This window comes from Penaeus monodon, unplaced genomic scaffold, assembly GCF_015228065.2.
Source record: "Penaeus monodon isolate SGIC_2016 unplaced genomic scaffold, NSTDA_Pmon_1 PmonScaffold_1225, whole genome shotgun sequence".
Taxonomy (NCBI): Eukaryota; Metazoa; Arthropoda; class Malacostraca; order Decapoda; family Penaeidae; genus Penaeus; species Penaeus monodon.
In genome coordinates, this window is record NW_023641101.1 from 19,229 (window position 1) to 42,071 (window position 22,843).

General features: G+C 32.7%; 5 non-coding genes and 3 pseudogenes across 5 annotated transcripts; all 8 read left to right on the top strand.

The window, feature by feature from the left end:
• The first annotated feature begins 3,624 nt into the window (after positions 1-3,624).
• Positions 3,625-3,811, top strand: LOC119569039 (annotated as a pseudogene).
• Positions 3,812-5,447: 1,636 nt separating this feature from the next.
• On the top strand, positions 5,448-5,637 carry LOC119569038 (annotated as a pseudogene).
• Positions 5,638-6,652: 1,015 nt separating this feature from the next.
• Positions 6,653-6,850, top strand: LOC119569040. Its single transcript, XR_005228196.1, has one exon. It is a non-coding gene; the product is annotated as a small nucleolar RNA U3 (small nucleolar RNA).
• Positions 6,851-8,395: 1,545 nt separating this feature from the next.
• On the top strand, positions 8,396-8,589 carry LOC119569041. The gene has a single exon (XR_005228197.1). It is a non-coding gene; the product is annotated as a small nucleolar RNA U3 (small nucleolar RNA).
• A 1,042-nt stretch (positions 8,590-9,631) lies between these two features.
• LOC119569042 lies at positions 9,632-9,814 on the top strand (annotated as a pseudogene).
• A 2,759-nt stretch (positions 9,815-12,573) lies between these two features.
• On the top strand, positions 12,574-12,775 carry LOC119569037. The gene has a single exon (XR_005228195.1). It is a non-coding gene; the product is annotated as a small nucleolar RNA U3 (small nucleolar RNA).
• Positions 12,776-20,351: 7,576 nt separating this feature from the next.
• On the top strand, positions 20,352-20,514 carry LOC119569045. Its single transcript, XR_005228200.1, has one exon. It is a non-coding gene; the product is annotated as a U1 spliceosomal RNA (small nuclear RNA).
• A 1,450-nt stretch (positions 20,515-21,964) lies between these two features.
• LOC119569035 lies at positions 21,965-22,121 on the top strand. The gene has a single exon (XR_005228193.1). It is a non-coding gene; the product is annotated as a U1 spliceosomal RNA (small nuclear RNA).
• The last annotated feature ends 722 nt before the right edge of the window (positions 22,122-22,843 follow it).

The following is a 22,843-nucleotide window of genomic DNA, read 5'->3' on the forward strand; positions in this document are numbered from 1 at the left end:
ACTCCCACACACACACACACCCCCACCCCAATATATATAATAATATATATATTATATAATATATATATATATATATATAGGGGACGCGGGGGCTGAATGGTTAGACGTCGGATCAAGACGTCAGACGGAAAATCTAGTTCGAGGGTTCAGTCCCGGGCCGGCCGTTTTTTTCCCTGGAAAGGAACTTCCCCTCGTTTGCCTGCTAGCCCTGGGGGGCCAAACCCACCCAAGTCAGTGCTGGCCCCAGCCTGGATAAAAAGAAGAATGATTACCTAAAGGGTAACCCCGGCACTCTCCGGGGAAAGGAACTCGGGACCCTACCCCTACTCACTCGAAGAGCATCAAAACATAAAAACTAAAATTTAAGACAGTTTTTGACCCGGCGGCTCGAATAAACCCCTACAGTTAAAAGAATATTATTTATATTATATATATTTTTATTATGATTGGCATTTTTTTTTTTTTATCAAAAAATTTTAATTGGATATATATTATATTATTATAATTTTAATTATATATATAATTTTTTTTTTTTTTTTTTTTTTTTTTTTTTTTTTTTTTTCTTTTCGTTTCGTTTCGTTTCGTTTCTTTTCGTTTCTTTTTCGTTTCTTTCTTCTTTCTTTTTTTCTTTTTATGTCATGTTTGAGGGTGTTACGATCTGCTTTTTGAAATTGACTTGCATGATTGACTGGCAAATACAAATATTTTTGCCTTTGCTTTTTTTCTGGGTTTTATTATATATATTTATATATATATATATATATTTTAATATTATTATATTTTTAGTTTAGTATATATTATATTTTTTTATTTATTTTTATTTATATATATATATATTTATATATATATATATATATAATTATATATATATATATTAAAAAAAATTATAAAAATATTTTATATATAATTTTTTTTTTTTTTCTCTTGTTCTTTTCTTGTTCTTCTTCTTTTCAACCTTTTTCCATTTCATCAGGGGTCGCCGTGCAGATTTTTTTGTATCCTCACTTCAAAACGGTTTGGCCCTTTTTTTTCGACTAAGCCCTTCTGCTGTCAACCCTCCCCCCTTATCCGGTTAAAATTTGGGGCCGCACGGGAAAATCCACTGAACTGTGGGCTCCCCTCGGGAGACATCGGGTGAAGTTTCCCTTTCCCAGGGAAACGCGCTGGCCGGGGACTCGAACTCTCGAACTCAATTGCCGTCGTGACGCTTTGAGTCCCATGCTCTAACCACTCGGGACCACGTCCCCCTACATTAAATTTTAATATATTATATTATTAGTATATATATATTTTTATTAAAATATATATATAGAATATTATATGTTATATATATATTTAATAGACATATGTTTATATAATGTATATAACATATGTATATATATATATATTATTAATATAGTATATAGACATATATATTAATATATAATATATAATTTTATTATAGTATGATATTATATAAAAATATAAGACAATTTTTATATATATAATTATATATAATATCAAAATATTATATTTTATTTAATAGACTATGTTAAATTAAAAATATATTTTATATTTTAATATATATTATATATTTAAAACATTTATATTTAAAATTAAAATATAACAAAGTATATATATATATAATTATATATAATATAAAATTATATATATATATATATATATATAATATAGACATTGTAATAATATAGACATATTATATATATTATATATATATATATATTAGTTTTTAAAATTAACATATTTCATTATACATATTAAAATATATACATTAAAAACATATACTATATACATATATACATTATACTTATATATATTAATATTATATATATAATTTCACACACACACACACACACACCACACCACCCCACACACACACACACACACCACACACCACCCATATATATACCACATTTTATATATATATATATTATATATATATTATTATTTCACACTACTTTTTAATTATATATAAATATATATAAATATATATATAATTATTATACTATTCATTATACTATTACATATATATATATATATATAATTATATATATATATATATATATAACATACATACTATCAAACTTCTTTTTTAAAGGGGGGGCTCATGTTGAGCCCCCGTGGTCACAGCTATATTTTTTTTTTTCATTTGTGATGCTCTTGGAGTGAGTACGTGGGGAGGGTCCCCAGTTCCTTTCCACGGGAGTGCCCGGGTTTTCCTTTTTAGGTAATCATTCTCTCTATTTATCCGGGCTTGGGACCAGCACTGATTGGGCTGGCTTGGCCACCCGTATAGGTAGGCAATCAAGGGAATCCCCCTTTCCCAAAGGGGGCAACGCGCCGGCCGGTGACTCGAACCCTCGCTCAATTGCCGTCGTGACGTGTTGAGTCCGATACTCTAACCCTTCGGCCCTCGCGGGCCCTTTACGATCAGGGGTTTTTCCCTTTTTTTCTAGGCAATTTAGAGAGGGGTTTGCTTTCCTTCCGCCCGGTGTTTTTTTTTTTTTTTTTTTTTTCGAGTCACCCTCTCTATTTACCCGGACTACTTGGGGTGGCTTGGGCCCCCATGGCTAGGGAGGCAATCGAGGGGAAATTCCTTGCCGGGAAACGCGCCGGGGGTACTCGAACCCCCCGAAATCAGATTGCCTCGTGACAATCTTGAGTCCGATCTCTAACCTTCCCACCACCCGGCCCCCATTCATTACATATAATATATATTATAATATCATTTATACATTATATATAAATAATATTACATAATTATACATTTATATAAATATTATATAATATATATTAAATTATATTAATTTTATATATATTATATAAAATTATATTGCTATTTTTTTGTATTTATATGAATTTTAATTTATGTATTTTATATATGATTATGTTTAGTATATTGTTATTTGTTATGGGTTTTTTATATATATATGTATGCAATTAATACATGGCTATATATTAATATAATTATATATATATATATATGTGTGGTTTTTGTGTGTTGTGTGTGTGTGGGTGTGGTGTGTGTGTGTAAATTATGCATGAATAGCAAACACTCTTTCCCTGCTGATACAATGGAAAAACCCCACAATCAAAAAAATAAAATTTTGAATGGAAATACATTTCGAATCCCGCCTGGATTCCACTTCAGGTCTGAAGTGGAAACCGGTGGGTTTCAAACTGATTCTCACTTTTAAAAAATCTAGTTTTTTTGTACTGTGGGTTTTTTTTTCCCTATTTTTCCCTTATGTAATACTACGTATTTACATACTAATTTTTATTTTTTATTTAAAAATATATCACATGTGTGCACAAATATATATATTTATTATTAAAATATATTATATATATATTATTTTATTTTATAAAATATATATGTTTTGTGTGTATTTTTACATAGCACAATATACATATTATTATATATAATATATATATATTATATATATCTAATCTACATATTTTATATATTTTAACTCTCATAGTATGGTTACATGTATATATGGAAATATATATGTATATAGAAACTATTTATATGTACATATATATAGTATAAAAATTTACATTACCTATGCATGTCAATGTCTCAGTAAAAATCTGTTGGGACGCATAGCTCAGCCCCATGGGTTAAACATACTTTTAGGATCAATTCTTTGTGAGATTTTCCGGGTTTCTGCCAAGTTCTCGGGGTACATTCAACCACGGAGGATTTCGTTGATCCCCGAGCGGGAAGCGGTCCTTACGTATTTTGAAGAGCATTTATACCTTCTGGCTCGGGAACCGTGTCTAGAGGGGGTTCACGCGACTGAGTGGTTTTTTTAAACCACTCGAAATTTTTACTTTTGAAATCTCCAAAAAGGAGAGACAAAAATTATAAAAATTAAAAGGAAACCCCTTCCCTTTATTTTAGGTTTGATGATTTCAAAAAAAAATCATTGGTGAAACTAACAAAATTGTATCGGGAAGTTACCCGTCCTTTAGATAAAAAAAAAAAAAAAAAAAAAAAAAAAAAATATATATATATTTTATAATTAATTTATTAATTTATATTTTATAGCGACGATATTAAAAACCTAATATCAAAAATTACCTGAAAACGTCATAAAAACGAAACCCCTAACCAGTATAAGGTGTGGTTACACTGGGCCCCGTTCATGAAAATTTTAAACATTTTGAGTGGATTTGCCCCCCGATTGGTTCAAATTTCCCCGTTTTTTTTGCCTCTCGTCCCAACGATGGGGGAACCCGTCGATCCATCGTTTCCTGTGGAAAAGTCATACTTTTGAGTCTACAGATACTGGCTTTGTCTAAAAATATTTACATTATTTAATATATATAAATACATTAAATTTAATTTTAAAAATTGTAAAATTTCATATTATACTTCTATTTAAATTTTATTAAAAAAAATATAAGAAAAACATGCAATATATCTTTTATCCTCATTAACGGGGCGAACATAAACAAGCGCCATATTTTTCGAAAGGGGAAAAACGTCTTTTCGTCATATTTCTGCAAAAAATTGGAATTTAGAAGCAAATTTCCCTCTTTTAGAGAAGTCCCAAAAAAATGTCCTTTGGAATAAAACATCCATATTACCACAAAAGGGGTGTGGCACGATTTGTTTTTTATCGCGATCCAGTGGACTGAGCTTGTGTTCTTTTCGTAGTGTAACAAAAGGATGGGCGGGTGGTTCCAAATCACTGATAATCGTTGGGTTTCCAAAGAAATAGTTGGTCATCTAAACCCTCCTTTAACTGCCATGCCCCTGTAAAATTAGATTATTGCATAGGCGGCGGAGGAGTCTATGACTGGGGGGGGATGTAAAATTCGATTTCATATTAAAAAAATATATATTATGTACCTTCAAAGGGGGCGAGGGGAGTTTTTTGCTTTGGGGGGGGGGAAATTTGGGTTACTTATATAGGTGGGGAAAAAAAACCCCACAATAAAAACTAGATTATTGAAAGTGAACTAAGTTTCAAAACCACCCGGTTCCCTCTTTAATCTAAAAATGAAATCCCGTGGGTTTTGAAAATGTAGTCTCACTTTCATAATTTTAGTTTTTGTATTTGGGTTTTTCTTCCTATATGTCATTTAATACATCTATGGTTTTCATACTAAAATATATTTTCATGTATAAATATATAAACACATTGGCACAAATATATATTTATTTATAAAAATATATGTTGTGTGTGTATTTATACATTGCACACATTATATCATATATATTTTTATATATAAACATATATATTTTATATTTTTTATATAATATATATATATATATTATATATATATTTTATACACACCATCATTTTATGGTTACATTATAATGGAAATATATAGTTTGTATAAAAACTATTTTTATGTATATATATATAAACATTTCATTTACCCATCAAATCTCAGTAAAAATCTATTGGGACGACATAGCTAGCCTATGGGTTTAAAACATACTTTATGATCATTCTATATGAGATTCCGGGGTTTTTCGCCAAGATTCTCGGAATATATTCAACCCCGATGAGGATTTTAGTGTTCCTCTGAGCGGGAAGCGGGCCTTTTCTATTTTGAAGAGCATTGTGACCGTTCTCTCGGTATACCGTGTCTAGAGGGGGTTCACGCAGACTGAGTGGTTGAATATAATCCCTCGAAATTTTTATTTTTAAATTCCAAAACCGGAGGACAAAAATAAAATTAAACGGCCCATTCCCCGTATATCTGTTTGATGATTTCAAAAAAAATCATTTGGGGAACTAAAAAATTGATATCGGCAATGTTACCCTTCCTTTTTAGATAAAAAAAAAAAAAAATAATAATAATAATAAAAAAGAAAAAAGATATTATTATATTTATATATTGATAGCGACGATATTAACAGATATCAAGAAATTACCGGGAAAAGTAAAAAAAAACGAAACCAATATGCCATATTCGAAATCCCCCTCGGCACAAGCAACAAAACATGCCATGCCCCCTGTAATATTATTTTATTTTTTGCATAGGCGGGGGAGCGATTTTATGACTGGGGGGCGAATATGAAAAAATTTAGATTTTAATTTTTAAAAAAAGAAAAACAATAAAACCTGTCATTGGGGGCGAGGGGAGTGTTTGCTTTGGGGGAGGGGATTCGGATTTTCTGGTATAGGTGGCGAAGAAAACCCACAATACAAAAAATGATTATTGAAATGAGACACAGTTTCGAAATCCACCTGATTTCATCTTAGGTCTGAAAATGAAATCCAGGGGATTTCGAAAATGAGTCTCACTTTCAATAAAACTAGTTTTTGTATTGTGGGTTTTTTTCCTATATGTCTATTGAATAAACGTATTATTTACATACTAAAAAAATATTTTCCTGTTAAATTATTACCATATTGTGCACAAATATATATGTATATTATAAATATATATTTGTGTGAGTTTTATACATATCCACTACATACTAATATATAATATAATATATATATAATATATTTTTTTTTATTTTTACCCCTCATATGTTGGTTACATGTAATTTTGAAATTGTATTTTGTAATAAAACTATTTATATAATTATATATATATTATATATATATTTATAGTAAAACATTTACTTTACCAAAGCAAGTCATCATAAAAATCTGTTTGGGGCGACATAGCCAGCCTATGGTTAAGATCTCTTTATAGGATCAATTCTATAGTGAAATTGCCGGGGGTTTTTCGCCAAGATTCTCGGGAAAATATTAACACGATGAGGACTTTCGTGTGATCCCCCTGAGCGGGAAAAAGGGGCCCTTTCTATTTGTAAGAGCATTGTGCCGTTCTGCTCGGGATACCTTCTAGAGGAGGGTTTCCCCGACTGAGTGGTTGAATATTATCCACAGAATTTTTTACTTTTGAAATCTCCAAAACGGAGAGACAAAAATTATAAAATTAAAAGGAAACCCATTCCCCTTTTATATAATTGTTTGATGATTTCAGAAAAGAAACATTGGTGAAACTAACAAAAATTTATACGGGATGTTTCCCGTCCGTTTGATAAAAAAAAAAAAAAAAAAAATTTTATATTAATTATATATTTTATATTTTATAGCGCGATATTAAAAACCTAATATCAAGATAATTACCTGGTAAACGTCATAAAAACGAACCTAAACCCGTATTAAAGGGGTTGGTTACACTGGCCCTCGTTCAGAAATTTAAACTTTTGATGGGATTTGCCCACCGATTTGGTTTAATTCCACTTTTTTTTTTTTCCCACTCGTCCCAAGCGATGGGCAACCCGTCGATCCTCGATGTTCCTGTGGAAAAGTCATACCGTTGAGTCTATAGTATACTGGCATTAGTCTATTATTATTTTGCTTTTAATTAATATTATAATACATTACAATCATTAATTATAATTGTAAATTTTATATAACTTATATTAATTATTATTAAAAAAAATATAAAAAACAATGCAATATTCTTTTATCCCCTTAGACGGACGAACTAACCGCGCATTTTTCGAAGAGGGAAAAACGTCTTCTCGTCATATTTCTGCAAGAAAGTGGAAATTTAAAGCAATTCCCCCTCTTTTAGAGAAAATACGCCAAAAAAATGTCCTTTGGAATATAAACATCCAATTACCACAAAGGGGCTGTGGCACGATTTGTTTTGATGCTGCGATCCAGTGGGCTGACTTGTGGGTTTTTTTCGTAGGGACCCCAAAAAGGGGTGGGGGGGTGGGTTCCAAGTCACGATAATCGTTTATTTCCCAAAGAAAAAGTTGGTCAGTCTAACCCGCCCTTTTCACATGCCATGCCCCTGTAATATTAGATTTTGCATAGGCGGGAGCGGGGGGGTCTATGACTGGGGGCGAATGGAAAATTCAGATTTCAATTAAAAAATATATTAATATATGAAACCTGTCATAGGTGGCGAGGGGAGTGGGTTTGCTTTGGGGGGGGGGGATTCGGATTACCCGGGTTCCATCTAGATCTGAAAAGAAAACCAGGTGGATTTTGAAAATGGTCTCACTTTCAATAAAACTAGTTTTTTTATTGGGGTTTATCTTCCATATATGTCTATTTGATACATACTATGGTTTTTTTATACTAAATATATATTTTCATGTATAAAAATATAAACACTGTGTGCACAAAAATATATATGTATATTAAAAAATTATTGTTGTTGTGTATTTATACATATCACACATTAATTTTCATATATATATAACTATATATTATATATATAATATATATATATATAATATATATATTTATATTTTTACACACCATCATATGTATGGGTTTCATTAATTATGGAAAAAATATGTTTGTATATATAACATTTATTGTATATATATAAACATTTACATTTACCTTGCTATCTCAGTAAAACTCTATTGGGGCGACTAGCCGCCTATGGTTAAAACATACTTTATAGGGTCAATTCATAGTGAAATTTCCGGGGTTTTTGCCAAGATTCTCGGAAAATATTCAACCCGATGAGGGTTTTCATGTGATCCTCTGACGGGAAGCGGTCCTTACGTATTTCGTAAGAGCATTGATGCCGTTCTGGCTCGGGTTTCCGTGTCTAGAGGAGGTTCAGCAGCTGGTGGGGGAATATTAATCCCTCGAATTGTTCTTTTTTAAAACTCCCCCCAGGAGAGCAAAATATTATAAAAATTAAACGGAACCCCATTTCCCCGTAATACTGTTTTTATGATTTCAAAAAAAAGAACATTGGGGAAACTAACAAATTGATATCGCAAAGTTTTTCCTGTCTTTTAATAAAAAAAAAAAAAAATTAATAAATAAAAAAAAAATTATATGTTTTTAATATTGATACGACGATATTAATCTAGATACAAATAATTCCTTTAAACGTAAAAAAACGAAGCCAATTCCAGTATTACAAATAAACCCTCGGCACGAAGGCACAACACATGCCATGCCACTTAATATTTTTTTATTTTTTTGCATGGCGGGGGGAGCGAGTCTATACTGGGGGGCGAAATGATTTAGATTTCAAAAAAAAAAAAAAAGAAAAAAAAAAGATACCAGTCTGGTGCGAGGGGAGTGTTTTTCTTTGGGGGGGGGATTCGTTATCTGGGATGGGGGCGAAGAAAACCCCCCAATCAAAAACTAGATTTTTGAAAGTGACTAAAAGTTTTGAAATCCACCTGGATTTCATCTTCGGTCGAAAATGAAATCCGGTGGATTTCGAACTGTAGTCTCCTTTCAATAAATCTAGTTTTTTTATTGTGGGGTTTTTTTTCTTATTCCTAAAAAAGTGAATACTACTATTTTTACATACTAAATTAAAATTTTCATGTATAATGTATATCACATAGTTGCACAAATTTTTTAGTAAAATAATAATATTATGTTGTGTTGTTTTATACATTGACACATACTTTTATAAAATAAAAATAATTATAAAATATATAGAAAATATATTATATATATATATATATATAATTTATAAAATATATGTATGGTTTTAAAGTATATTGGGAAAAAATTTTATGTTTTTTATATATAAAAATATTTATATATTATAATTATATAATTATATATATATATATATAGTATAAACTTTTCATTTACCTATGGGTAGTCATCAGTAAACTCTGTTTGGGGCGACATAGCTCACCTTGGGTTAGATCATACTTATAGGGTCATTCTTATAATGCCGGGTTTTCCGCCAAGATTCTCGGGAATTTTCACCCTGAGGGTTTTCAGTGTGATCCTCTAGCGGAACGGTCCTTACGTTTTCGTAAAACTTGATGACCGTTTTTGGCCCCGGTAACCGTGTCTAGAGGGGTTCACGCAGACTGAGTGGTTGAATATTATCCACTAGAATTTTACTTTTGAAAACTCCAACACAGGAGAGACAAAAAATTATAAAATTAAACGGAAACCCTTTCCCCTTTTATATATATTGTTTGATGATTTTAAGAAAAAAAAACATTGGTGAAACTAAAAAAAAAATATCGGCAAAGTTACCTGCCGTTTTAAAAAAAAAAAAAATAATAATTTTTATTAATTTTTTTGTATTTTATATATTTATGGACGATATTAACCTAGATATCAAGATAAATTACCTGGTAAACGTCATAAATCGAAAACCAAAAACGTTTAAGGGGTGGTTACCTGGCCATCGATTCCAAAATTTAATCATTTTGAGTGGGATTTGCCCACCGATTTTGGTTTTCAAAAAAAAAATTCCAGTTTTTTTTTTTGCCATCGTCCGAAGCGGGGCAACCCGCGATCCTCGATTTTTCCTGTGGAAAAGTCATACTCGTTGAGTCCATAGTATACATGGATTTGTCTAATTTATTTTATGGGATTTAATTATATTAAATAGATTCAATCATTAAATTTTAATTGTAAATTATCATATATATACTTTTCTAAATTTTTATTAAAAAAAAAATAAGAAAACAATGCAAAATTTCTTGTATCCTCTTTAAAGGGGCGAACATAAACAAGCGCGCATATTTTTCAAGAGGAAAACGTCTTCTCTCATATTTCTGCAAAGAATGTGGAATTTAGAACATTACCTCTCTTTTAAGAAAGTACGCCAAAAAATGTCCTTTGGAATATAAAAACCATTTACCCCAGAGGACTTTGGGGCACGATTTGTTTTGTGCTGCGTCCCTGGACTGGGGTTGTGGTTCTTTTTGTATGTAACCAAAAGGGGTGGGGGGGGTGGTTCCAAATCCTGATAATCGTTGGATTCCAACGAAATAGTTGGGCAGTCTAACCGTACCTTTTTTCACGGGCCCTGCCACTGTAATTTGTTTTTTTGCATAGGCGGCGGAGCAGTCTTGACTGGGGGGGGGAATTGAAAATTCAGATTTCAATATTAAAAAAAAAAAAAAAAAAAAAAAAAAAAAAAAAAAAAAAAAAAAAAAAAATTTATATATATATTATATTTTATATTATTATTATATATATATATATATATATATATAATATATTGTAACCCCGTCATAGGGGCGAGGGAGAGTTTGGTTTGGGGGGAGGGGGATTCGGATTCCTGGTATAGGTGGGGAAAAACCCCCCCATCAAAAACTGTTTATTGAAAGTGAGACTACAGTTTTGAATCCCCTGGTTCCATCTTCAGTCTGAAAGAAACCATCTTTAGATCGAAAAAGAAAACCCCGGTAGATTTTTAAACTGTATCTCACTTTCTATAAAACAGTTTTTGTATTGTGGGGGTTTTTTTTCCCTATTGTCAGTAATACTACGATCTTTTTCATCTAAATATATTTTTCATGTATAAATTAATACCAATTGTGCACAAATATATTTATTATATAAATATATACGTTGTTTTATTTATACATATGCACCATTAAAAAATACTATATATCATATATACATATATATATTTTTATATTTTACACTCTCTATGTATGGTTACATGTATATTGAAATATATGTTTTATATATAAAACAATTTATATGTACATATATATAAAAATTTTCTTTCCTTCAAGTATCAGTAAAACTCTATTGGGGCGCATCTCACCTAGGTTAAGATCTACTTTTAGGATCAAATTTTATAGTGAGATTGCCGGGGGGGGTTTTCGCCAAAATTTTCGGAAAATATTCAACCCGATGAGGGTTTTCAGTGTGATCCCTGAGCGGGGAACGGGCCTTTCGTATTTCGTAAAAGCATTGTGACCCTTCTGGCTCGGTATACCCTGTCGAGGAGGGTTTACGCAGACTGGTGGTTGAATATTAAACCACTAGAATTTTACTTTTGAAAACTCCAAAACAGGAGAGAAAAATATTTTAAAAACAAACGGGAAACCCCTTCCCTGTAATTTCGTTGATGATTCAAGAAAAAAAATCATTGGTGAAACTAACAAAATAGATATCGGCAATGTACCTGTCTTGTTAGATTTAAAAAAAAAAAAAATTAATAAGAAAAATGTATATTTATAGCGACGATATTAAACCCAGATATCAAAAAAGTTTTTCCTGGTAAACTAAAAAAATCGAAGTCAAAAGCCGTATTACGAAAAAACCCCGTGGGCCCAAAGCAAAAACACATCCAGCCCCCTGTAATTATTTATTTATTGCTAGGGGGGCGGGGCGAGTCTATGACTGGGGGGCGCGAATGTGAAAAAATTTAGATTTAAATATTTTTTTCAAAAAAAAAAAAAAAAAAAAAAACAACCCGTCATAGGTGGCGAGGGGGGTGTTTTTTTCGGGGGGGAGGATTCGGGTTACCGGGATAGGTGGGGAAGAAAACCCCCCAAAAGCCCAAAAATAGATTATTGAAAGTGGCTCAGTTTCGAATCCACCTGGGTTCCCTCTTCGGTCGAAGATGAATCCCGGTGAAAACTACGTATTTTTACTACTAAATATTATTTTTTATGTATAAAAAATTTTATACTATGTTCACAAAATATATGTATATATAAAATATATAGTTTTTGTGTTTTTATACATAAAAGCACACATTATATACATATATATATATGTTTGTATATATAAACATATTTATATGTACATATATATAGTATAACTTTCATTTCCTATGCATATCATCAGTAAAAATCTTTGGGGCGACATAGCTCGCCTTGTGAAGATCATACTTTATAGGGTCAATTCTATATGAATTTCCGGGTTTTTTCGCCAAAATTCTCGAATATATTCAACCCCGATGAGGACTTTTCATGTGATCCCTGAGCGGGAAGCCCGGGCCTTACGTATTTTGTAAAAGCATTGATACCGTTTTTTGGGTCGGGATACCGTGTCTAGAGGAGGGTTTACGCAGACTGAGTGGTTGAATATTAATCCACTAAATTGTTACTTTTGAAAACTCCAAAACAGGAGAGAAAATATTTAAAAATCAAACGGGAAACCCCATTTCCCTTTTTACGTTTGTGATTTCCAAAAAAAAGAAACATCGCTGGAAAAATATGAAGTTTAAGTGTCCCTGTCCAGTTTTCTTAAAAAACATTATTTTTTGTATATTTATATATTTATAGCGACGTTTAAGCTAGATATAAAGGAAAGTTTCATAAACATCGAAAAATAAAAACAAAAAACCCAATCGGAGAAAGGCAACAATACATGCATTCCATGCCATCTTAATATAATGTATTTTTTGTTTTACACATAATGGCTCTATATCACGAAAAATCAGTTATTATCCACGTATTCACCTGTTTAACCCCTTTTTTTGCTTTTGGAAAGTTTTATTTTTTATTGTCAAAAGTTACCAAAAAATTTTAAAAAGCAATTTTAAAATTCATACAAATAACATATCGATATCAATTATTTTTAAAAAAAAATCATTTTCCGAACCAAAGGGTAGGAAAATCAATCGGTCACTACTTCTTTACTTCTTGCCCGGGGGAGCACATATGGAGTTTCTGTATGTAACAAAAATTCACACCACACACCACACACCCCCACCACACCCACACACACACACACACACACAACACACCACCCACTACTACTACTCTACTTCTACCAGGGGGCAGAAGTAATTCGTGGGGGTTGGGTTTAAATTTACCCTTACTATATTGGGCCCCCTTTCCCCGTGTGTTGTGCGTGCTGCGTGCGTGTTGCGCATTACATTATACCAAAGTATATTATGTAGATAAAGAAAAATGTATATACACATTTTATGTATGCTAAATTACATTATATTATACATCGTAAAAATAATATATATAATTAATTTTAATAATATATATATTATTATATTTTTTAATATATATATTAAATTATAATATTATATATATATATATTATGCTACATTTTTAAACATAACAAAAATATATATACTACATATATGTATATTAAAGCATATTTATTTTAATATTCATAATGTGTGTTTGTGCATATATATGTATATTTTGGTGCACTATAATATAAAGCATGTGTGTGCCATAACCGAGCGGTTTTTTACGAACTTCTTGGGACCATTGATATATATGTTTGGCTGGGTCTTATACTGGGGGTTTGGCCATGTGTGTATACTGTGTATATTTATATAAAATGCATATCCTGCATATATATGTATTGATAATGAAAATGTTTTATAATATAATATATATATATTTTATATATAATATATATATATATATATATATAAAATTGAATTTTTGTGTATATTAGAATTATTTTTGGATTTTTAATATTTATATATGTATGTTGTTTTTTAAATATATTTTATATATATATAATATAAATATATATATTATATATAAAATAATAGCAATTTTTTTTTATATATATATAAGACTTATTTTTGGATGTATTTTATATATTAGGGTATGTTTTTTGTATATATTATATTTGTTATGTATGTATTTTATTTTGTATAAATGTATGTATGAAAATTTAATACATGGCATGTAATATATATATATGAAAATATGTATAGGTATATATATATATATTATATTATATGTGTGTGTTTTGTTTTGTGTGTGTGGGGGTTTTGTGTGGTTGTGGGTTTGTTTTGTATAAATAGCCCTATGTCAGAAAAACACTTTTCCCCGGCTGAAAACAAGGAAAAAACCCACAATAAAAAAACTAGTTTGGGTTGAGAGTGAGACTACATTTCAAATCCACCTGGATTCCATTTCAGTTTTTCCCCCGGGAAGATGGAACCCAGGTGGATTCGGGTTTCTGAAAGGGGAATCCAGGTGGTTTTCAAAAACTGTATCTCCACTTTCAAAAAATCTCTTTTTTTGTACTGGGGGTTTTTTTTTCCATATAGGGCCCTATGTAAATCCATACGTATGTTTTTAAACATACAAAATATATTTTTTCCCATGTAAAAATTTATATGTATACTTGGTTTTCACAATTAAAAATGTATATATTAAATATAAAATGTTGTGTTTTATTTATCATTGCACACTTTATATATATATATATATATATATATATAAAAATATATATATATATATATTTATATATAAAATATATACCCTCATCATATGTAGGGTTTTCCATGTATATATGGAAATAAAATTTTTTTTGTATATATAAACATATTTAATGAAATTTTGGTTCCCGACCGCCTCGCCCCCTCTCTCCCACCCAACAAAAGGGCCCGGCAGGCAAGGGCGTGCTACCCAACAGGGTCTGAACACTGAACAGCCCCAAAGAGCACCGACCCATCACAGCGCCCCCCAGAAAGCACGGGGGGAAAACGCCCCTGGAGAGCGGGGCACAAAATTAAACACAAAATGACAGTTTTTCCTTTTTTACAAAAGGGTTTTTTATTTCCGTACATTTTTATATAGGCACAATACGGGGGGGAAACCAAAATTCACCTGCACGATATAGCTTTTTACAGGAAAACACAAATTTATCGGGTTTCACAAGGGCACAAACAGGCCCCTTCACGGGAGCAGCACCCCAACTGGGGCCTTTTGGGTTTTGTTCCTTGCTCCTCCGCTCAAAATCATTTTTTGGCCCGGGTCCCTTCATTTTTAACACATCCCCAGGTCACCCTTTTTCATGTTACACATGTTTGGGGGCCCCAGAGACAAAGCCCCACAAACGTAACATTTCCCCCCCCCCTATAAACAGACGACCCATCTGTCGACATACCTAAATCTGAAAAAAACTAAAAAAAAATTTAAAAAAAATTGTCCTCGGAACAAACAAAATTCTTTCAACAAAAGAAACCGAAAGTAAAAATAAGTTCTCAGAAACACAAAAATCTTTCATCCGCGGCTTTTTTCCCGTCTCGCTGGGGCCCGCTCTGGAGGTTTGGGCGGCGGTAATTGGCAGGGGCATCCAGTGGTATCTCCTGCCCAAGACCGGCTTGGTCCCTTTTGACGTCTTTTTGGCATCGCCCTCACCATCCAAATGTTTCGTTCCCCATCTCGGCCCAGCATCTGCCACGTCCTATCGGGCGCTACTGGGGCTAAGTCTTTCCTTTTTCACCATGGGGCGGCGGTAGTTTGGGCAGGGCACCCGGGGGGTTTACCCCTCCTGCCCCAAGACCTGGCTCATGGCCCACCTTTGACGTCTTTGCATCGCCCTCACCACCCAAATGCTCGTCCTATCCGGCACCCAATCTCCCACTTCCCCCTCGGCGCTACTGGGGCTAACGTCATTTTTTTTCACCATGGCCCCAGGAGTATTTTCCCTGGCCCAGGGAAAACCCCCACACCCGGGTGAAAACCAAAATCCTCGGGGAAATTCGGGTTAACGGCCCCACCCCAAACCCAAACTCCTGCCCCCCGACGACTCCTTCTGGCCTCCATTCCTCACAAGTGCCCAGCTTTGCCCCAGCGGGCACCTTCGGGTCCTTATTGGAGATTTAGCTCCCAAACACTGTAACTGAAACATCACCCCGTTTCCGGGTTTTTTGGAGGGGCCCTCCACGGGCCCCTCCCCCCGTATCACTTTTAAACAGTTGACCCCGGGGATTCTAGACTTTTTCCCCTTTGGGGGCAAGGTCGGGTCCCCCAGCCAACCTCTGGAAAAAGGGCCATCTTCACCGTGCCCCCCTTAAACCACTGGCTGAGGCGTACGGCGGGGCGGACCCTTGTTGGACCGGAAGGGGTTATTTTACATTTGTTGGAGCAAACGTCCCCCGGAAAAGGGCCCCCGAAGGTTGTCAGCTGGTGCAAAGCGGGGCACTTGTGAGGAGGGGGAGCATCCCCAAAAAAGTCGTGGGGGGCAAGGAGTTATTTTGGGGGTGGGGCTGTTGCCTAAATTTTCCCTCGAGGATTTGGGGCCCCACCGGATGCCCCCTCACCTGGCAGGTGCACCAAACATTTTTTTTTTTTTTTTTTTTTCCCCGTGGCAAGCTAAAGGGTAGCCGGCCTTTCCTGAAGAGACCTTTTGACCGCGCATAAAGGGAAGTGAGGTACAACATAGGTGACAGAGTGTGGGCTGCATAACCCGTTTGGGAAGCGAGGGCTCTCCCCGGGGGAAAAAAAGAAAAGACCCCCTAGGGGGGCCCATACAGGGTGGTAGGGGGCCCCTCTCTGATGTCACCTTTCGAATTCACAGGGGGCAAAACGACCGTCGGTTCCCCCGTGGACCGGCTGTGGCTTTCCCAGGCCCGGAAGCACCCCTTTGGGGCCATGGTGAAAAAAAAGATGACTTTAGCCCCAGTAGGGGCGATGAGGACGTGGCAGACGCTGACCGAAAATGAAACGGCATTTGGATGGTAGGGCCCCATGAAAAAGACGTCAATGGTGACCATGAGCCAGGGCTTGGGGGGAGGGGATACCACCTGGATCCCCCTGCAATCTACCACCGGGGCCCCACCTCCTCCAAGGGGAAACCCCCCCAGAGCGAAGAAAACCGCGCTGGGTGAAAAATTTTTGTGTTTCGGGGAACTGTTTTTTAAATTGGGGGTTACTTTTTTTTTTGAAAAAATTTTGTTTTTTTCCCGAGGACTTTAAATTTTTTTTAAATTTTCTGATTTTTTTTTCAAAAGTTTTTTGGGATGTCCCGGCGATGGGGGCGTCTGCTTGATAGGGGGGGATAGTGTTAAGCCCGTGGGGCTTTTCTCTGTGCGAAAAATGTGTTAACATGAAAAGGGTGACCTGGGCATGTGGTTTTTAAAATGAAGGGGCCTGGGCCCCATGACGCAAAGGGGTGTGGGGCGGAGGGCGGAGGAACAAACCAAGGGGAGACGCAGTTGGGGGCTGCTCCTGTTAAACCTCGTGGGGTGCCCTTGTGACCTGATAAAATTTGGTTGCCCTGTTTTTAACTATATCGTGCAGTGTGACATGCTTTGGGGTCCCCCTGTAAATTTTGGGGCCCATAGAAAGTGTAAAGGGGAAAACTTGTGGGAAATAAAAAAAAGACTTGTCCTTTTGTGTTTTTTTTCGTCCCCGCTTCACCCGTGGGAAATTTCCCCCGTGGTTTTTCTGGGACCTGTGGTGCTAGTGCCTCTTGGGGCTGTTTAGTGTTCACGACCCTGTTAAAACACGCCGTCTGCCTAGCTTGCCTTGTGTTGGGGGCAGAGAGACGGGCGGTCGCGTAACAATGGGTTTTATGTGTATTTTTTGTAAATTTTATATAATTTTTTATATTTTTATTATTATTTTAATTTTTTTTTTTTGTATATAAAAATATTTTTATATTTGTATATATTTTTTCATATTTTTTTATTTTAAATTTTAGAAAATTTATTAATATATATTGAAATATTTATTGATATTTTGCATAGGGGTTTTCTGAATATATGTGTTATATATGTAGTCTGTATATTTTTTGGGATATTATATAATATTATAAAATATTATATATATATTATAAATTATATTATAATATTTTATATATAAACTATAATTTTAAAAATATATATTATATATATAATATTATAATATATATAAAATTATTAATTTTTATATATATATAATTTAAATATTTTATATGTTTTGTTTTTTAAAGTGTGTAAATTTATGCCCTATAAAATATATATATATATATATAATATTATATTATATATATATATATTAAAATATATTATAATATATATTATTATATAATACACCAATTCAAAGTATATTTTTTCTATATAAATATGCCTATTAATATATATTTGTAAATATGTATTTATATGTTTTAGATATGTATTTATAAAAAATCTTTATATGTTTATAAAATTTCACAATATTTATATATCAAAATTTTAAAATTATACAAAAATTTATAAAGGTAAAATATTCATATATATATATATATATAATATAATATATATATATAAAATATATTTAATTTTTATATATTTTTATGTGAATATATAATTTATAAAAAATGTAAATATATGAAATATATATATATATATATATATATATATATATATAATATATATATATATATATCCCTACATAAATTGGGACTTTTTAAAAACATATATGTTAAAATACACATCAAAATATATTTATATATAATTATATATATATATAAAATTTTAATCTATTTATATAATAAAATATATGTATATATATATATATTTGAATATATTAAAATACTATATATTTATTTATTAGTGGATAATATGAGATCCCTTTTGGGAATAAACCTTTTTTTGTATTTTATATATATATATATATAAAAAATAAAATTATATAAATATTATATATAAAATTTTATATATATACATTATAAATTTTTTTTTATATGTATTGCATATTTTTTAAATTTTTATATATATTAATTTTTATTTTTTTAATTGCATATATCATTCATATTAATGTCCCTATATACAAATATTTTATATATTTTAAATGGATATATATACACTCATGGTATTTATACATATATCTCTCCCTTTATATGTTTTACTTTTTATAATATATTTTTTATAGTATGTATGGGTATGTGTGCTTATAGATATCTGCTTATTTTTTTCTTTTAGTATGTGTTGTGTGTTTTTTTTATTAAAATATAAATAAAATATATATTTTATTTTTTTTATAGTAATATTATTATTATTTTAAAAAGATATTTTGTGTGTGGGGGGGGAGGGACACAGGTATATGCATTTTTATGTATACATTTTTTATATTTAAGTATACATATATTTATAAATAAGTATGTCCCTTTTAACAAATATGTTTCATCTATTCACGTGTGTGTTATATATATTCAAGGGTTTTATTGTATATCCCATAAAAAATTTCCATCCCAAAATCCCCAATTAAAAGTACCTCCGGAGGATGCGAGTCCCAAATTTTTTTTGTAAGATTTCGCCCCAAAGGAACTTTCAAACCCGGGGGAAATCTTATTTTCCGGGAAACCCCGATTTCAAAAGTCCCCGGTCTACACTTTTTTCATGATTCCTCCCTGTCTTAAAATTTTTTGGCTTTAAATTTTTACGCTGGAATGGGGGGATGTTTGGGGTAGTAAATTATATAAAACTAAAAATTTCCGACTTTAAGGGAGTTGTTATATGAAAAGGGGCGGCCGGGAAACTGGAAACGGGAAAAACTAGGAAGAATGGCTTTCCCTTTTTTTATATTATTATAAAATTTTAAATTTTTTATAAACAAAATATTTTATATATAATATATTAATATATATTTTTTTAAAAAATATAATATATATAATATATATATAACCGTAAAAGGAGTATTTCAACAAAAGAATAAAAATTTTATTTTAAAAAAAGCTAATGGAGTTTTTTAAAAAAAACGCACTATGGAATCGTTTTTTAGTTTCAGATATAATAAACTTACATTGAAACACATTATAAGTTTTTGTTATAGTAGTTTTTAATTTAAAATTTTAAAACAACTTCAGCTCCAATGTATTTGCAAAGAAAAGTAGAGCTGATTTTTTGCATAAACCTTTTTGTGTGGGCCCTGGGCTGCTCAGTGTAAGTAAGTCTGGGGTTTTGGGCCCTCCCCCTTAAAAAGCATACTTCCTGGGACAGGAGATACCGTTCACGAAGGGGGTTTTCCCAGGGGGAGGCTCACCATTGCACTCCGGGGGCGCTGACCCCCGCATTAACCCAAATGGGGTTTAAAACCGATGCGAAATTTTTTTGGGGGGGGGGGGGGAGGTTTCGCGCTACCCCCATAAATAAAAATTTCAAGAAATAAAAAAATTAAACGTTATTTTTCTAGCAATAAAATTTTCTGGCAAATAAAATTGACATTACTAGAAAACGGGGGACACTTTGTGGGGAAAGGAACATTTTTTCCATTGTGGGGAAACCTATTGAAAACTATTTGGCGGGTTAGTGCAAACCATTTCAGATTACACCTCGATTACAAATCTCCCCAAGTCGTAAAGGCACTATGACATGGTTCTAAACCATGTCGGAATATTTTGCAAATGTATATTTCTTGCTTTTATTTTGTACAAATTTTTTGGTTGAAGTATTAGGAAAATATAAACTTTTTTTGGTAAAAAATGCTTAGGCACAAAAAATTGTTCAGCGTATAATTGTAGCAAGAAGAAACGAGCCCCTGCAGTGTGTCGCCATCTTTAAAGTTGAGACCATGGCAATATGCTATCGACATATTGCCATTTTGTGCCTCTAAAATCTCAGTTTTACCGCCCCTCTGTTTCCCGGGATTGACTAAATCTGGTAGGGGACAAAATCCTTTTTCGTGTCTGCGAGTATTTACAGACAGGGGCAGTCATTCTGTTCACAGGAGATAAACCACGCAGTACTTTTTGCTTCTTGTTTTTTCCCTTTTTTGTGTGTCCGTGGTTTAAGTGTTTTATTATTCATTATCCAGTGAATTCCACATATAAGGAAAAATGCACAGAATAAATACAAATCTGTATTTATGTCTGCCCGGAGATATCTGTCTGACTGATACTATGTATATGCATGTTCAAAAATGAAATTTTTTGGGAATTAATATAATCACTGATGATTATTAAGACAGCTGTAAAAACAATTTAGTGACTTTAATATTATTAAATTAGATAATGTAATGATAAAAATTTTTCATCAAAAATAAGAAAATTTAAAGGAAAAAAATCATTTTAGTAATTTGCGACAAAAAATGATAGCAATCAAAAAAAATAAGTAATAAAAAAACACTAATAATGCAATGATAATGATCTGGTAAAAATTGTTAAAAAAATAATCAAAATATAAAGACATGATATAAATGATACAAATAGTTTGACAATATATACGAATGTATGATAATCAAAATGATGGGTAATGCCAGTGGAAAAATATGGCTATGACAAGGAACAAAATTGTTTACATGGAAAAATCAAAACAACACGTAAATGCCTTTCGGTATTTGCAGTTGAGTTACAAAGTCCCTGAAAACCAAACAATCTTTTTTCTTTATTATTTCATATTAATTTTTTTTTTTGGAAAAATACAGGGCTATTCTATTAAAAAGTATAGGTAATTTTTCCATCCTTTATTTTACTCTTTGTCATTTTAAAGGGTTTTCAAAAAAGTTTTATCCTTGACACGAAGCCCGCGACTGCATAATTTTTTACATTTTACTGGTCTCATTTTGTTTTTCCCCCGGATTCTGCTTTGGGCGGCTTTTGCTCTTACCTGGGACAGGAGTACCGTGATCAGAAGGCGGGTTTTCCAGGGCGAGGCCCCATTGCACTCCGGGGGCGCGACCCCTGCGATTAAACCCAAAAGGGTTAACTCGGTGCCAATTTTTTTGGAGCGGGGGGGCCGTTTTGCGCTATCCCCCCCAAAAGTAATGTTAATAAAAGTATTCCATATCATATGTGTTTAGTACATTGAAGAATGAAGATATGTATTGGCACAAACCACTGAACGATTTTTTACCTAACCCGCTATTTCTTCTATATCAAGGCGAGGTAACACTTATGTTTCTGGATCACTGCACATTCGTACACGTCCTTTTTTACGCACTCGAAAGCAGCAACACATTTAAAAATGAACTGCAGCAAATGAATTACAAACCCAAGATATTTATATTTTAGTTAACACGACCACCACGAGGAAAAGCAAAAACAACCTTTTTTCACGTACCCACACGGGCATATAAATGGTAAGTGGTTTTCAAATAAGGGGGGCTCGTGTGTCCTACTTTCCTTTTTACAAAAAAGGATAAAGAAAGTATATTTTTTCTTAATGTGTCGTCTCATTTTTGGTACTGGCAAATTTTCAGCCACGCGTAGAGTTTGTATTTTTCAACGGCTACATTAACGAATCGGGTTTCCAGGGTAAGAAGCAAAACTTTTAAATTAAAGACGGACACGTATGCCCAGGGTCATACGTTTTGTCAAATCTCAAAAAAAGTACACTCGCTTCTTTTGCTAGGGAAAAACTGTTAGTATGTTAACATATGAAACAATGTGCACAGGGGCGTCAATTGGAGGAGGGGGAGGGGGTTTAGCTCCCTTCAAGAGTTCATTTTTTTTAACTTTTTTGTTCTCTTGCTCGCCCC